Below are 14295 nucleotides of genomic sequence, written 5' to 3'. Positions count from 1 at the left end.
AGTACCCTCCCGGGGCTTCCCTGGTGGCGCAGTGGTTGAGAGTCCGCCTGTTGATGCAGGGGACACGGGTTCGTGCCCCGGTCCGGGAAGATCCCACATGCCGCAGAGTGGCTGGGCCCATGAGCCATGGCCGCTGAGCCTGTGCGTCCGGAGCCTGTGCTCTGCAATGGGAGAGGCCACAACAGTGAGAGGCCCACGTACCGCAAAAAAAAAAAAAAAAAAAAAAAAGAGTACCCTCCCTAAAAAGTAGAGACTACTAGATTTTAATACCCTGTTCAAGCAAAACATTCTAGTCTGTCCACATATTTTGAATACCACTAATTTCACCAATATGAACCCAATTTTAACAACCATTGTATTCAATATTAGTTAACATGCCTCTGTTTTTTCCAATGAAAACTTATTTCTAACATTTATTATGCTAATTATCATAGCCTCTGGTATTACTAGGAAGTAATGATAGTTGAAGCAGATAGCTGTAGTAGCCATCTCTGGAGCGCGGCTTTTGAGTGAGAGGTCTTGATTAAGGTAACCCTACATAGAGTATATATTTAAACTAATCACACAGAACATCACACTGTCTCTGCTTTAGTATTTTAAAGTAAATTACAGACACCATAGCAGGTGCCTCATTCTGATGATCCTGGAATCAATAGAAGTTGAAGAAGCAGAAAGTCTTTAGGGTTTCAATATGAGTGAAAGAAGAGAAATACGAAATCAGTACCATGAAGACTGCTGGAGAATATCTTCCTCAAAATACTTCGAGAATTCCAGCTCTTGTCTTTGGCTTTCCTGAGGCTCCTTGGCTTCTGCCATGTTTTTTTCTTCCCCAAAAGGTAACTGTTGCTCAGTGTGTGGACAGTTTCTGGAATGTTAAGCACTCAATAGTTGGGCTCTGCTAAAGATTTCTTACCTCTGAGGCTTCTCCTCTAGAGAGTGGAGTCTGATCTGGGTGGAACCCCCAAATGCCAGATGTCTTGTGGTGACAATTGCTGGTGGCTGATTGCTAAAGAACAGGGCTGTGTACTTTTCAACTAAAAGAGGGAGCCACATGATTATGTTCAGTTCAGGATTCCAGGCATGTCTTCAAGGAAGGAAGAATTCCACTGAGGCACATGCCCTCTGCTTCTATAGTTCCTTCACTGGGCTGCAATGCCATCTCCAGGACCTTTCCTTCAGTGTATTAAGCCACTGGCAGATTTCCCTAACTTAAAAGTGAGTGCAAGATAAAAAGGAATGAACTATTGAAACATGCAACAACTTGGATGAATCTCAAGGGTGTTAGGCTGAGTAAAAAAAATCATTCTCAAATGGTTGCATGTTGTATGATTCTGTTTATATAACATTCTTGCAATGACAAAATTATAAAAATAGAGAACAGATTAGTGGTGGCCAGGGTTTAGGGAAGGAAGAGGGAGTGAGGCAGGTGTGAGGGATGAGGGCAACATGAGGAATCCTTGTGGCAATGGAACTATTCAGTGTCTGGACTCTGGTGGTAGATACACAAACCTACACAGGTCATAAAATAGCATAGAACGAAACACACACATACACACACAAATAAATACAAGTAAAACTGGAGAAATCTGAAAAAGATGGGTAGATTGTATCAATGTCAATGTTCTGGTTGTGATATGGTTCTACAGTTTTACGAGGTGTTGCTGTTGGGGGAAACTGGATAAAGTGTACAAGAGACCTCTGTGTTATTTCTTACAACTATATGTGAATCTACAATTATCTTAAAATAAAAAATTTAATTAAAAAATCAGGAGATTTGTGGCAATGGTTGGACAGCCCTGGGCATATATTAAAACACATTGAATTGTACATTTTAAATGGGTGAATTGTATGATATGTGAAGTATATCTCAATAAAGCTGTTAAAGTGGGTGCAAGGATCATCAGGGAAGCTAAGGAGTCCAAGGTAAATTACTGGCCCACAAAGGATGACCCTGACGGTGGAGTTGTTATTTTGTTCAAGAAAACTACAAGCCTCTGCCTTCCCAGCCTTTCCCAGTTCCCCGCCCCTGCACTGAGCCAGTCCTGAATGGGGTATGGGGACGCCTCAGCTGCCTCAGCCCACTGGTGACTGGAGTGAGCCACAAGAAAGTCCCAAGTACCTTGCAGCCCTCTTGTGACAGCCTTTTTCTATTCCCCACTGTGTGGCTCGGTTCATCTGCCTGGATTTTGGTTCTCTGCTTGGACTAAGGCCCACTTGGTTGGGACCTTGATTCCCCACCTGGCTCTGGCCAAGTTCCTCCCCTGGAGGCTAAATGCTTTTTCCTGTCCTCTCCTGCCAGTGGCTGAGGTTCAGCTGTGAATGAATTCAATGCTACCATCTGTCTAATTTGGAGGGTTGCGGCCTGCTACCTAAGTTCTCTGGCTGTGATTGGGAGGGAGGTGCTCCTGGTCCTGCCTTCCCTCTGGGACCCCACATTCTGTCCCTAATGGACCCCAGATATCCACATGCCCTTTAGCCAAGTTGCGTTGTCCTGTTCCACTGCTTCCTCCCTCAGGATCCAGCCTCAGTAGTCAGGGTGGTGACTCCTAGTTCTCCTCTCACCCGGTTCTAATGTCTTCCTCCTCTCCACTGGTCCATATTGCATGTCTCACACCTAAACCCACTCAAGTGACAGTAAAGTGTAATCTTGTTATCTTGCCCATTCTGCAAAGAGCATACCCAGGAACTGTTGATACTAGCTGCCCTGGGCGAGATTCTAATGCTAAAAGCAACATGGACAGAGGAGTGTAGAGCAGGTGGAGCTGCTTGGTCCAGCCTTCAGCCCAGCACCTCTCTTTCCAGAGGAAATCTCTGTGGAAAGCTACAAATCAGCTACAATGATTTGGCAGGACCATTCCAGGGAAGAGACTTGTGTCCTGTCGGTGGTAGCTCCTTTTCTAAAGAGAGCCTGATGCTCTGAGTCCCATCCCAGACGTCCTGCAATCACACCTCTGAGCTCCATAATTTCTGACAATGAGCTTGGGTTTACCTTAGCTGGGCTTAAGGAGTTTATTTATTTATAATTTTTATTTTAAAAAACTTAATTTTTTTATTGAAATAAACCTACAGACATAGAAAACAAACTTATGGTTACCAAAGGGGAAGGGGGAAAAGGATATATCTATATATTCTCTCTCTATATATATTTATATATCTATATATAAAATAGATAAGAAACAATGACATACTGTATACCACAGGGAACTACACTCAATATTTTATAACGTATAAGGGAAAAGAATTTGAAAAAATATATCTATGTACGTATATGTATAACTGAATCACTTCGCTGTACACCTGAAACTAACACAACATTGTATTTATTGATTTACTGGTTTATTTATTAGGTGAAGTGATTTTTTTTTTAAAGAAGGAAACTTAGCTGAGCTGTCATCATCATAACTCATCACCCTCAAGCAAATGGTTAGGCTGAAAGGACAGTCTAGAGACAACTAACTTTATCCCTAAAGTGGATAGCTGGGTAAGATTGGCCAGCAAGACTTGACAAATTTCTCATCACTCAGCAAGTTGCTCTTTGACATCTGACAACAGGAGTCAGTCATGGTGTATTATTAAGAGGACAAAACCTGAAGACCTTGATTCATCATCTACATCTATATTCAACTGTCACTTTTGCTATTATCAATATTTCTGCTTCCTCACAATTTGCTGTGTCTCTCATTTGTTGTGGCTATGAAAACAATAAACATCCTTGTAAGGATTTAGTCTGAAGTAAAGTAAATTGGCTCCTAGAAAGATTGTTTTATGAGTAAAGCCTGAAAACTTCACTGTATGGATGCTGACATCTATTTTGACTTCCTCGAGGCTTTTTTTCCCTTCTCACTTCTTTATTCTCTGCTTTGTTCCAGATATATGAGGTTGCCAAAGAAGTGACCTCCAGATGAGTCAGGTGTTAGTCTGTTTGGTTCTGGAGAGTGGGTCTTGCCTTGCTTCAGCAGTTTTATTGTTGTCTTTGACCCCCTTCTCCTCTGGGGCCAGTGAATCCCCACTGCTATGGGTCAAAGGCAGCTGTCAGGTTGTAGAGCTGTAGATGTAGTTTTAGCCCAACTGTCTAGGTGGACCTGCCCCAAGGGGGTAGTCTCTAGGGCCATCAGGAAGGGGCCTTTTTGTTTTGGTAGTAAATGGAGGTTAGGAAATGTGGCATCTTTCTTTTGAATATAATGAGACCATTTGGTATAGACATTTTCCTGCTAAACTGTCTCTGTTCAAGTCCCCTGGGGAATGGCAGAGGGAACTAACATCTGTGAAATACATGGGTCAAGCAGCATACAGGCTGGGCTGGCCCAGCAATTCCTTCACAACCGTTGAAGCCCGAGGCTACAGAGCCTGGGCCAGCACGTCTGGGAAAGAAAGAGGGGCAGGCCCAAGGGAGACCAATGAGAATGAATGTGTGTGTGTGTGTGTGTGTGTGTGTGTGTGTGTGTGTGTGTTCATGCACCTAAGACAGTGCAGAATGAGGGAAAGGAGAGAGGAGAAAGGGAGAGAGGAGAAAGGGCCCTATAACTTAGGGTCCCAAAGCATCCTGGGATGGCATGTTGTTCTTTTTCAAACATTCTTTCAGCCAACCTTTTTTCTTCCACATCTTTCCCTCAGCTTCTTTCCTTCCTTTTCTTCCCCACTTCTTCCCCTCCTTGTCTCCTTTTCCACTCTTTTCTCACTCCCCTCCTTCCCTCTCTCCAGGATAATGAAGGACATCTGGACACTCGAAGTGGCCCAATGCTGGAGCAGCATCTTTGAAAATAGGAGACTGTAATCACACTGCCCTTTTCCTCTACAGTTCAGGATTTCTAGTGCATCCATTCAGGCCTTTTCTGTGTCTCTCTTTCCCGTTCATTTTGTGAGGCTGAATGAAAGCACATGAGCTGCAACCTTCTCCTCTGATAACCCTGTTTCACTGCATTTTTCCCTGACTCACTGGGGAGAATCACACATCTTTTTGGATGGAGCACTTGGCTGGAGGCAGAGGACCTGGCTCCCATTCCCAAGCTCTACTCTATACTTTTGGTGTGACCTTGAGCAAGTTCCTACCCTCTTTGGGGCCTTAGCTTCCCTTTCAATAAATTTGATAAACGGAAAGGAAAACCTTTGGAGCCCACACTCAAAAGTGATGCTAATTAGAATACTGGGGCTTCTAAGATCTTCCTAGCCCTTGCCCCACCCCCTCCTTACTATCTCTCCTCCTCCCAGGAAGCAGTTACTTAACCGAAAAGCCACACCCAAGGGTATGGTCTGAGTAGAGGGACTGAGTTATTTTTCACTTCTTAGTGTAAAAGATATAATCACAGAGAGTTACCAAGCAAGAAGAGGGCAGGGGTAAGGTTCTAGAAGTGTAGGAATTTTGTGGATAAAGGCAAACAGTTAACCCCCTGACCTTTCCCAAGCCCCTCCACTCAGAGGTCCAGGATGAAGTGTTTGGATTGCTGTTAAACCCAGAGTTAGGCCTGGAAGCAGGCTGGTTTTGGGTGGTAGTTGGGGGTAGGGAACTGTCAGTCTGAACAAAACATACTTGACTGTACTGTGTGGGGATCTGTGGGCCCAGTGCCTCTTTCCTTATGACTGGGCACCTAGCAGCAGGGTTGTGGGTCTTTGGTTTGTCCAACTGTGAAAGAAGCAAGAATGGGAGTCTCCACAAAGGCCTGCAGCTGCCTTCCAAGGAATTTCAGTGTATCTGGGAGCACAGAGGCTGAGTCATATTTTGGGAGAGGATTGTGTTTTTATACCCGCAATACAGGGTGTTGCCATAATATTAATCATTATTATGGTTAAAAACAAATAAACTCATCCTGAAGTTATGACAAATCTGTGTCTTGGCTCTTTCTTGCCCCTGCATTGTCTTTCTTTTAGCTCCTGCCTTAGGGAACCAGAGTTTAACTCCATATTGCCAGACTAGGCCACTGTCTTCCTAATATCATTTTTAGGGATGCAGTAAAGTACCTAATTAAAAAAAAAAACTCCACATCTATTTACTAAGACCTACAATTCCACTCTGTCAAAATTCAAATGCCTCATTAGTTACTTCGATTTTTAATATTAATGGGCTTTTACTATTGTTTCCTGAGAGAAGGAGATGGGCTGAAAGGAGAGACCATGAGGGTACTAGACACCTGGCCAGGGAGAGATCACCCTCAAGGGAAGAGAAAGGCATACAAAGGGGATGTTGGAGCACTGCAAACAAATCACCAACCTTATGGTTTTTCCACAAACTATTTGTAAACAGAGGTCATGGCTACCACTGCAGGGGTTCTGTTCCTGGGGTGGGGGTTGGGAGGTAGAGGGATGGTAAGGGGAGGGAGGTAAAAAGAAGATGCACTTAAGTTTAATGAGCCATTTTCCCAGCATGGGCCTCAGGCCCTGGTTCTAGAGTGACAGACCCTGGCCTCAAAAAAAGGAGGGAGACGACTGCCTGCTCATGCATTTGGGCCAGTTTAGGCTGAGCCCCTGGGCACTGGGCAACTTCTGTGGGTCACACTTTGGCTGTAGGACCTCTGGTTCCCACTGAGTTGAGAGAGCTGAACCAGCTTGGGAACTTCTAGGTATTTGAGGGGAGGAGGAGAGTGTGTGAAGACTTGGGCTGAGTGACAGACCGGAATGTTAGAGAAAAGTGTGCCCTTAGATGTAGCCCATTCTGCCAGGCTAGACCCCCCTCCAAGCCTGATTTTATCCACTGACCCAGAAATACATTCTCCCTTTTTCTGGACCCCACTCTATCTTGAACAAATCAAAAAAAACAGGCTCAAGTGGCAGGGGAGGGGGTGGTGGTGTGATGAATTGGGAGATTGGGATTGACATATATACACTAATATGTACAAAATGGATAACTAATAAGAACCTGCTGTATATTAAAAACAGAACAAAACAGGCTCAGTGCTACCCTATGTGTCTTTCACCTGGGCTTAGATGAAAGCTAGTGTGCAGAGTCTCCAGTTATGGTCTCAACAAACATTTTTCCTATCATAGTCTTCACTGCTCTCCTACATCTACCTTCATTTGGCTTGTGGCAAAAGTGACACCTCCTCAGAGGCTTTCCATCACTTCACTATTTTGATAGCTCCTCCAACACCTATAGCCATATCACTCTGTTTATTGTCTTCATAGCACCTATTACTACCTCAAATTGCCATTTGGTTATTTGGTTGTTTCTTGTCCCTCCCCATCCTCCTGTCCCGTGTACGCTCCATGAGAGCAGGCACTGACTGTGTTTGGTCCCCACTTCGTCCCCAGAATTGAGCAGGCCTCTTCTCTGTCTCCTGAATACAACATACATGTGCTCACTTTGTACCTTTGCTCAAAGTATTTCCCATCTCTGGAATGTATTTCTCCCTGTTTGTCCAATCCTTCTTGTCCTGCAATGCTGGACTCAAGTCCCACCTCTTCCCAAAAGGCCCCCTTGATCACCTCAGCTCACAGAGAGCTTTTCCTTCTCTGACTGCTATAACCCTGTCTTTGCTATGTATTTTGCTAATTCTTTCTTTACTGTCATGTATTCCTTCCCAGTTGTTTCCTTTGCATTGGTCTTACCTCTCCAAGTAGATAGTGTCCACAGTACTTTGTGCTTTTGATCTGGTCTAGCTCTTCTGTCTTACTTTGGAATAAAAATGAGTTTGCTCTTATTCAGTGATACAAAGGATGCATCAGGACACAGGAAACAGTTTATCTATGTGCGGTCCAAGGAAGACAAGCAGCCCTTCTTTCTTTCTTTCTTTTTAACATCTTTATTGGAGTATAACTGCTTTACAATGTTGTGTGTTTCTGCTGTACAACAAAGTGAATCAGCTATATGTATACATATATCCCCATATCCCCTCCCTCTTGCATCTCCCTCCCACCCTCCCTATCCCACCCCTCTAGGTGGTCACAAAGCACTGAGCTGATCTCCCTGTGCTATGTGGCTGCTTCCCACTAGCTATCGGTTTTACATTTGGTAGTGTATATATGTCCATGCCACTCTCTCACTTCGTCCCAGCTTACCCTTCCCCCTCCCCGTGTCCTCAAGTCCATTCTCTACATCCAAGCAGCCCTTCTTTAAATGCAGACTCCCAGGTACTATCTCCAAAGGTTCAAAATGTGTAGTCTGGGGTGGGACTCTGGAATCTGCATTTGAAAGAAGATCCTTCTGATGCACAAAGTTTGAGTGCCTGTGATTTAGGGAGACTCATCTTCATCCTGGCTCAGTCACTAACCAGCTATGTGACTTTGGGTGACTCACTTGTCCTCTCTGGGCTTTTATTTCCTCATTGTAGGATGAAGGGGTTGGGCAATATGACCTTTCAGTTTTAAAAATCAGCAAGTTTATATTCTGTGAACTCTTGGAAGGTAAATTCCTTGGCTTACATATCTTAGAATCTTAATTACAGCATATTCAAGTGTAGTACCTTAAATGTAGGAGGTGCTTAATAAAAGCCGATGAGTGACTGAATGGAGTGAGTGGCTGGAAGGCAGGAGAGGGGGGCATTATGACAATTCAGGGACAATAGTGTAGTGAACCACATTACAGGCCTGTGTTAGAATCCCAGTCTCTGCCAAGTCATGTGATCTCTCCAACTCTCCATTTTCTCATCTGTAAATTGGAGGTGTTAATATTACCTACTGTATAGGGCTGTTGGAGGATGAAATGAGATAATGTCTACAAAAAGCTTAAAGCTTAGCACAGTGTCTGGCACATAATAAACAATACCTTTTTTAAAAATACCTTTGTTTTTAATTAGGTCATCCCAATGAGGATCAAATGATTGATTTCCAATGAGGCAGAATGTGAACTTCAACCATATCCTATACTCCTCAGGTCTCCCCCTTTCCCACTGGCCCACAAGTTAAAGGGGAAGAAAATCAATGTTTTGGGAAGCTCACAGAGGCCTGACTATGAGGGCAGGGGCTGGCAGCCTGGCTGATCTGACAGCCATAGCTGTGAGGACCTGACTTAGAACTTGGGAACGATGGTCTGGGATCTTGGAACATGCTATACTTTATCCACGTACCTTATCCGTGGGCTGGGAAAACTGGAGTGTCAAAGCATCATGATGTTTATCATCAGTGATATGGAGAGAGTATGGGTTTTGGAGTGAGAACATTTGGGTTCAAGTCTTAGTTTTTGCAGGAAGTGTTCCTTGACCTTGCGGTATCCCACCTCCCTATCTGGGTCAGGTGCCTTGTCTCTTCCTCCTCACAGTGCCTACTATTTCCCTTATCATGGTATTTGCTTCTGTTGTCACTACCTTCCAACTGTCATCCACAGTAGACTGAGCTCTTTGAGAGTGAGGACAATGTCTTGACCATCTCTGTATCCTGGACAAACAGCATATTGCCTGAGTGGAGCAGATGTGCAGGAAATGTTTATAGAGCTCAATTCAAGTGATGAGCTGATGTACTGTTGAGTTTAGCCATTGATTAGCTTTGGGCAAATTAATTAACCTCTTTAAGCCTATAAGAGGAGGATGGATAAACAATTTACCAGGGTTATTGTGAGGCCCAAGCACTTTGTAACCTGTAAGAGAATCACAGTTACTGCTTTTCAGGCCTCTTACCTGCCCCTTCCCTCCCAGCCCTGCTGACCTTTACCTAAACCTATTTACCATTGCTTTAGGACTCTACTTTCTGTTCTCTAGGCTATTTTATCTCCAAATCTGGAAAAGGATTCCATGCTAGTGTGTTAAGGGCTGTTAATTGGACGATATATTTACATTTCAACAGGGAGATTTCCCTGCTTCAGGAGGAATGAGTAATGGTGGATTCCAGGTGCTCATTCAGGGGAGGGCTAGGTTTAGTTGCTGTTGTTAGGGGGCCTCTTAAGGCATTTCTCAGATTGCCCTGGTAGGGGGCCACTTACTTTTCCTCTGCATAGGACTTGCTCTGCAGCACACACTGTGGTTTGTGTGCAGAAAATGCCTGAGGTGTCTAGGACCACCTTGGGGTCTTCACTTGTGTGAGGCCTCTGAGAGCACAAAGAACCAATTTCTAGCAATTTACCTGCTCCTTCCCTGAGTTTTGAGTCACACTGACTCAAGAGGCCTGATGAGCTCTGTTCCAGGCTTGGAGATCAGACCTGGGGCTCAGAAAAGCCATTAGTCTGGAAAGATTATTTCTGCTAATCCCCCTAAGCAGCTCCTGAGGCTTTTCACATGCTCACAGAATAGCCTGGGGCCTAGTGTTAAACTCCTTTGGAGAGAGGTGTAATTCCTAGTTAAAAGTTCCTCTGGTGCTATTAATGTTGAACAGAAATAAGTTTTGTGCCTGAAATATCAATGCCAAGGATCTCATGTGTGTTGAGGACCGGGGTGGGGGTGAAGGTGAGGGGGTTACTGGCTGAGGCTAGTTTGTAGGTACGTACAGGGTGAAGGGGTGGTGGAATGTTCTTTTGTGGGTTGTGGGCATAAGTGTGTATTTTGAGCGTGCATGCGCTGTATTCATGCTCTGTGAATTTGCCCTTTGGTTATTTTCAGGATTCTCTACTTTAAGAGTTTGCTATGAAAAGAAATGGTTCTTCCTTGCTGCCTTATATGTAAGTAAAATCACCACCTACTCTTCTTAGAGCATTGTTCCTGATTGTGTTGAGGTCTGACAATACCCAGGGCATGATAGGTTGCCACTCTAGGTATCAATGTTCTCCATTCAGAATGTGGGGACCTTGGATAAATTTGGGGAAAGTGACCCAGGAGAGGTTGGATCAGAGGACCTGAATTTGCCAGGGGCTGTTTGTCTTGTGGCTGGTAGGTTATCACAGGGCTTGCCTTCCATTTCTACTTGTCATCCTCTTGCTCACTTCTCCAGAGGAAGACTGAAGAGGGAAAGAGGTGAGCATCACCTCCCTTCAGTTGGAAAATGTCTCATTTCCCAGTCTTTGTAGGGTCAGTGGTCAGCAGGTTGCCCCACACTCCAGCCCCTGCCAGGAGCGCTGATGAAACCTCCACCCATATTTGTGTATTGGAATTGTACCCTCTCTCTGTGGCAGATTCAGATAGATCTTTTCTCTGAATGGGGCAGGCTTAATATATAAATATGGATACTAATGTTTTTGATGGGCCAGGAGGGGATTGACAGGTGATTTGCTTTCAGTGCAGTGGGATTGTAGGTTAATTCCTTCTTGGGCCAAGGGCATCAGAACAGGAGCTCAGAGCTCTATTGGCAGCTGGGGTGGGGGCTGGGAGCAGGCTAAGAGGGACAGGATCTCCTGATGAGGGTACTAGCTGCCAAGTGGGAATCTGAAGGCCAAATCCAGCATTCACACCCCATTGTGACTTGAACAGTGTTTTAGAACATTTGAATTGTTTCCCCCATTTAAAAATTCAGAAACTTGAAAGTAATAGGATCACATAACACTGGGCAAGTTGCCTGCTTAATAGTACTCAGTTATACTGAGTAGTGGCTACCACATTTGGGCAAGATCTGTACTTTCCAGTTTGCCATAGTCCCCCATTTCCTTATCAGTTGCATTATACCCTGTGTGCTTCTCTCACTTAGACTATCTGTCTGGCTCCTATAGACCAGTTTGTGATCCCTGAACTTTGAACACTCACCATGGTGGAATAGGCCTTAGGGGGAGATTCTGCTGCAGGGGATGGGAGACCAGATGAGTAGTAGGGCTGGAAAATAATGAGAAAGCCTGAAAGCCTGAAAGGGTCAGCTGGAGATCATGATGTGGTATCCTGTCAGGCAGAGGGATCACAGCAAAAGGGAGCCCAGAATCTAGCATCTTGTGAAGACCCGGGCAGGAAACATCGAGGGAAGGAATATTCTGCAAGTAGGAGGATAGAGCCAGACGGTTTGAGGTCAAGTGACTCCACCATAGTCCTACATAAACTCTCGATGACTTCCCTTTGTTCTAAGGATAAAGACAAACAGCCTTACTATGGTCAGCAAGGTGCTGCATGGTTTGGCCTGATGATGCTGAAGTTTATCTTGAGCCCCATACTTCTAGAAAACCCCTTATCCTTTTGTGACTCTTTTGTGTTAGGAGAAATGACTAACAGCAAAGGACCACCCCACCCTCACAAATTATAAGACAAGACCCTCCTTAACCCTTTCTAAATGACTCAGATAAGCTCCACCCCAAGTTTTCTCCATTTATTTTGATATAGTCCTCATTCATGAACATTCTCCCTATTGCAATAGCCTGAATAAAATCATCTCCTTAATTGTCTGTTGCATTTTGTCTTTCAGGGTTTTGGTGCCATGATTTGAATGGGATTGGACCTCACCTTCAGATTCATATTTACTCCACCCAGGTAACAAGGCCTCTCAGAACTGCTTGTGCTCCTCTCCTGACTGGTGGGTGATCAGAGGACCCAACAGTGAGTCCAGCTCCAGATCCTCGGTTTCAGACTCTTGTCTACTGTTAGCACTCTAAGGATTTGATTTTGATTATTTTTGAGTGTTTGCTTGATCTCTGGTTTCTTTTGGTTTCATTGTCTGACCATTCAGTGATCTCTGTAAGTGGATTACAACTCTTGACTTATGATGGGGTTATATTCTGATAAACCCACTGTAAGTTGAAAATATTGTAAGTCAATTATGCATTCAATACACCTAACCTTCCAAACATCATAGCTTAGCTTACCTTAAAAACATGCTCAGAACACTTACAAACTACATTTGGGCAAAATCATCTAATAGAGCCTATTTTATAATAAAGTGTTGAATATCTCATGTAATTTATTGAATACTGTACTGAAAATGAACAACAGAATGCTTATAAGTGTATCAGTTGTTTACCCTTGTGATTGTGTGGCTGACTGGGAGCTGTGGCTCAGTGCCGCACATGAAAGGGTATTGCACCACATATTGCTAACTCAGGAAAAGATCAAAAATCAAAATTCAAAGTATGGATTCTTCTGAATGCATATTGTTTTCATACCATCATAACGCCAAAAAACGTAAGTCGAACCATCATAAGTCCGGGACCATCTGTAATGGTTTATAGAGATCTTATCTCTGTTGGGTGAAAGATGATGGTTAGTCCTTTCTATTTTGAGCTCAAATCAATTAAGAATTCCATGCCCATCAGGAAGAGAATGGCTGTTTAATATGGATCAGGGAGTTTTGTAATCTGTGTTTACACTTGACCCATGACAAAATTTTAGAATTAAAGCAATAAGCTGTCTTTCTATCTATGTCTGTCTGTATGTTTATATGTAATTCAGAAAGGCCTTTACCTTTCATTGTGTGATCATGTAATATTTTTCTACTTCTGGATGGTATTACCAAATTAGATTGTAAAATCTCTTAAAGGAGCTCTATTCTGATTGGCTTAGAGATAAATAAGTGCTTGTATAAATTGAATGTTCCTAGAATTCCCAGAAATTAAGGAATTGTATTGTATTAGACACTTTCAATATGCTAAACAGAAGTGTTTTTACAGAAAATAATTCAAATATTTTAAGAATTCAAGTTCACATAATTTAGATAAATATAGCAAATGAGAGTAGTTTAATATTTTGATTTAATAAAAAGAGCTATGCTTTTTCTTATTTATCAGTGTTGAATATGCTACAAGCATACATAATTATTCTACTTGGGTATGTTCTTCCTAAATTTATATAAGTTTACTAATCAAATAAGCTAGTATTACTTCTATTAAGTGTTTAAGATTATGAAAACTATAAATTTGTGTTTAGCCAAATCAAATCATTATTCTGACAAACTCTATTTCAAGAGTAATTATGTTTTGTAGCATGTTAGCTTGAAGATAATTTCCAAAATATTTAGGTAACTTAAAACCTTGAACTGATACTAAATCGACTTGATTAATGGATATTCATTAAATACCTTAGATCATTTCCAAGATAGAATACTGAAATATTAATTACTAAGCATAATTTTAAGTTTATATACCTTTGTTTCTTATTTATACATACTACAGAGAGGCTATATATACTTTGCAAATTTAATAAATGTGTTGGTTTTTGCTACTTTGAAAAGTAATGTAAGGGTTGTATATGGATATAGACAGTTGTAGAAGGTTTGTGGAAAGGGAATTTATTTTGTTGAGTTCAAAGCTGGCTAAGGCTTGATGTGCTTGTTTATAAGATTTTCAAAAAGAGCTTTAGTGTTAAATATCTTACTGAGGCAAAAGTAGAATTGGATTTTCTCTCTGTTAAAACATCAATTTTTTCTTGGATTATTGGTCTGCTCTTTTTTTAAAAATTTATTTATTAAAAAATTTTTTTTGGCTGTGTTGGGTCATCGTTGCTGCGTGCAGGCTTACTCTAGTTGCAGTGAGTGGGGGCTACTCTTCATTGTGGTGCACAGGCTTCTCACTGTGGTGGCTTCTCTTGTCGTGGA

The sequence above is a fragment of the Phocoena phocoena genome, chromosome X (assembly GCF_963924675.1).
Source record: "Phocoena phocoena chromosome X, mPhoPho1.1, whole genome shotgun sequence".
Taxonomy (NCBI): Eukaryota; Metazoa; Chordata; class Mammalia; order Artiodactyla; family Phocoenidae; genus Phocoena; species Phocoena phocoena.
The sequence above is the reverse complement of the archived record's forward strand: the minus strand, read 5'-3'. Positions refer to the sequence as shown.